Source organism: Triticum aestivum, chromosome 6D (genome assembly GCF_018294505.1).
Source record: "Triticum aestivum cultivar Chinese Spring chromosome 6D, IWGSC CS RefSeq v2.1, whole genome shotgun sequence".
NCBI lineage: Eukaryota > Viridiplantae > Streptophyta > Magnoliopsida > Poales > Poaceae > Triticum > Triticum aestivum.
The window spans coordinates 263,892,958-263,896,575 of record NC_057811.1 but is presented as its reverse complement, the minus strand read 5'-3'; positions in this window follow the sequence as shown (position 1 = coordinate 263,896,575).

Genomic DNA, 3,618 nt, shown 5'->3' with positions numbered 1-3,618 from the left:
AGGCACCCCTTGGCCACTCCCCTCTCCCCCCATCTATATATATATGTGTGGGAGGGGGGCGCCACACATAACCACGACAATTGCTTAGCCGTGTGCGGCGCCCCCTCCATCATTTACACCCTCGGTCATATTTTCATAGTGCTTAGACGAAGCCCTGCGGAGATAGCTTCACCATCACCGTCATCACGCCGTCGTGCTGCCGGAACTCATCCACTACTTCGCCGTCTTGCTGGATCGAGAAGGCGAGGACGTCACCGAGCTGAACATGTGCTGAACGCGGAGGTGCCATACGCTCGGTACTCGATCGGTTGGATTGCGAAAAAGTTCGACTACATCAACCGCGTTAACAAACGCTTACGGTCTACGAGGGTACGTAGACACACTCTCCCCTCTTGTTGCTATGCAATTCCTTGATAGATCTTATGTGTGCGTACAATTTTTTTTATTTTCCATGCAACGTTTCCCAACAGTTCTGCAGCAAACTAAGAGTGAAATCGACATTGGATGGAAAGTAAAGAATGAGCTAAATTAAATGCTATTTCGATGAGTACATCACGCTTTTGAAATTATAGCCAAAAAGGTCTACGGGAAGTAAACCTCATTTCTGATCTAACAGTTGCATCTAATTGTAACTCTATAAACAATTCTATCGGTGCCCCGCAAAGAAAAGCAATCAATTCTATCAACATATATTCTCTATCACTTCTTTTCTTGTAGGTATAACTACACAATGCGTCATTTGTGAAATAAGTTAGATTTCATTATTTCTGGTTCCCAAAGTTTACTCATCGTTACCATTCATCCTAATATTTGGATATCATAGATACTAAACATCAAACACATGCCACTACCGTACTCAAGTCATGGGTTTTGGTATATTTGAGATAAAATTGCAAATGCACATTCGAACGCTTTTGAGCTAGGTACCCAAGACTCAGGTTCTCTTGAACATGGCTTGTTAACCATTAGTCACTAGAGATTGAGCTTCAGAAGGTTAAAAGGAGAGAGGAAATATTCTGTTTTTAATTCTGAATGAGGTTCAACAACCTAGCAGCCATCAAAACGAGACTTGTTTCCTATATTTGCTTACCTTTTGTTTATAACATAAATCTATATACGTCTTTCACTGCATCCAACTTTTTTTTATGCGAAAATAAACAGATCTATTATAAAAGTTCACCGGAAGTACAAAGCAACTCACACATAAAACAATTACATTGAGATTTTGAGACCACCGAACGACCACTACTGTCGTCAGAATGATATGCCGACACGCCGCTGTAGTCGCTCCCCTAACAGAGCCGGCTTGATCTTCTCGATGATAGCCTGAAAGTCTTCTTGCATGTGCACCTAAGGACCAGCGCCCTGCTGTCGTAGTTGTCGCCATTGAATCCTTACATAGATCTGAACCACCTAACACCAAATATCCTTACAAAAATTCAAATATTCATCACCAAAAGTGTTCTTTTGGGGAACAAAGGGCTATTTACTCGTGGACAACAAAACCCCGCCCTCTTTTTTCTCAGCGAAAAAACCCACCTTTGGCCATGCAAGAAATATGTCATCATCAACCTGTGGATTAGTATAATGCAGAAGAAGAAAACTTATAAATTAGTAGAGTTTATAAAACAAAGAACACATCAATTAATATCATACAGCTCCATGATTGAAAGCCACTGTAACATTCAATGACATGATTTAATTGATAAGAAACTAATGCAGCCTCTTGTCTCATAGACACTTTGATAAGCCAACCTCGCTAAGAAATTAAATCCATAAAATTCTTGTAAGCTACATTCTACCCTTTTGCGCCTCACAAAGGGCAAAAATACGACGCATGAATTATAACAACTGTTTTTTTTATAGACGCATTGTTTGACGTGATGCAGTTAGGTTTCTACGACACTGGATATATCTTCTGGATATAATTTTAGTTGCAATGAACGATCGATCTAGCTAGAGCATAAAATTGATTTCTTCAATGGTGCTCGGTTGCATGGACTGCATTGAGTCGTCTACAGAACCCGGGAGTTAGTTAATCATATCTGCCAACACCCACAATACCACCAATTTGATGGTTCCCCGTACGGTGACATACCCCGTGTAGATTCTTCTAGTACGTGAAGTGTTTCCGGCGTAACATATATATTAATCCTGGTTACAGCACTGATAATTGAGCGGCAGCTTATATATTCAGAGAAACCTTTGCGGCCGTCCAGTGGCTGTTCCTTCTTACGTCACACCATCTCAAGTAGGGTGTTATCTTATTGCTTCCAAGTTGTCCTTTTGAATCTGGAAGAATCCGTCGCTCCCAATAGGTCAGGCCAAAGCTAATAATTGTGCAGCCAGTTAACTAATCCGGGTACTAACAAATTGCATGCGCCAAGCGTCGCCTTCATATACGAGTAAACATTTAGTCTGCTTGGCTTCTTCTGCTGGGTGCCTTACAATCTGAAGAAATCGAACACAGAAACCCTCACTTGTTATACTTTTGGTACTATACCTTGTGCATTATATATTCTCTGATTTTTCACTACTCCCTCTGCATGGAAATATAATTGGCACGGGAATTTAGGTTATCAATATAACTAGTAAAATATACTCTCTCCGTCCCATAATATAAGAGCGTTTTTGATACTACACGGAGGGAGTACATAGTATGCCACAAAAATATATGTTTAGAAAATCCATTCAACGACAAATTTTAAAAATATTTTTTATGATATAGAACGCATTTTTGCTAATGAAATCGAAAATCTATTTCCCCCACAAAGAAAAACCCTAAAAGCCAATACGGATGTAGTATGTTTCTGAAGATATATCGATCGACTTACTTATCAAGAATCACCCCGTTATTTAATTTCATTTACTTCTCTCATTAGCATCGCATTGACATTTGGAAGCACATGTCTAGCTTACTTGTGAACCTTAAAAGGACATTGTTTATAGTACTTCAAGACACCATGTCGTGCGTTGTTAAAAGAAAGAATATTATCATAAACACATACTTGTATGCATAAGTTGGAGTTTAGCTTGGCCTCGATTTCAGAAGTCAACAAACTAGTCGAATTTCGACCAATCGATCCTAGCATAGAGTTGGGCCCTAGAGCCCAGGGTTGGGGCATAAAAAAATCGACTTCCCAGCCTACATAGGTTTTGAGAAGTTGGGCCTGGGGCTGAATAGTCTTCGTCCTTTTGAGTTTTCCAACGCGCGAGGAAGAAAAACAACCGACCTCTTGACCTAGCACACATGCGAGTGGGCCGCTGGCCAGCCGCCTCACTGCCCTCCGCCCCTCCCCCGTTCCTCTGGTGCCTCTCCTCTCGCCTCTCCTCAAAAGTCCTTGCGACCACACCTGTTTCCCCCAATGCGCGATGCCGAGGATGACAAGGACCATGGTCTCGGGCAGCAGCTCGCTAACCCGAATGACTGCTGCTAGTATCTTTGGACATAGGTAATTCATATTTGTAAAAAATAAATATTGGATTGAACATTTCAACTGAACTATTTGTAAATTGGTAAGCATGATCACCCCGTAGGGTTGCGTGGTGTATATATAGCAGGCAAGTCATGGCGTAAAAGTCCTAGACGAACGCATGGATATGTCCGATTACAGGAGA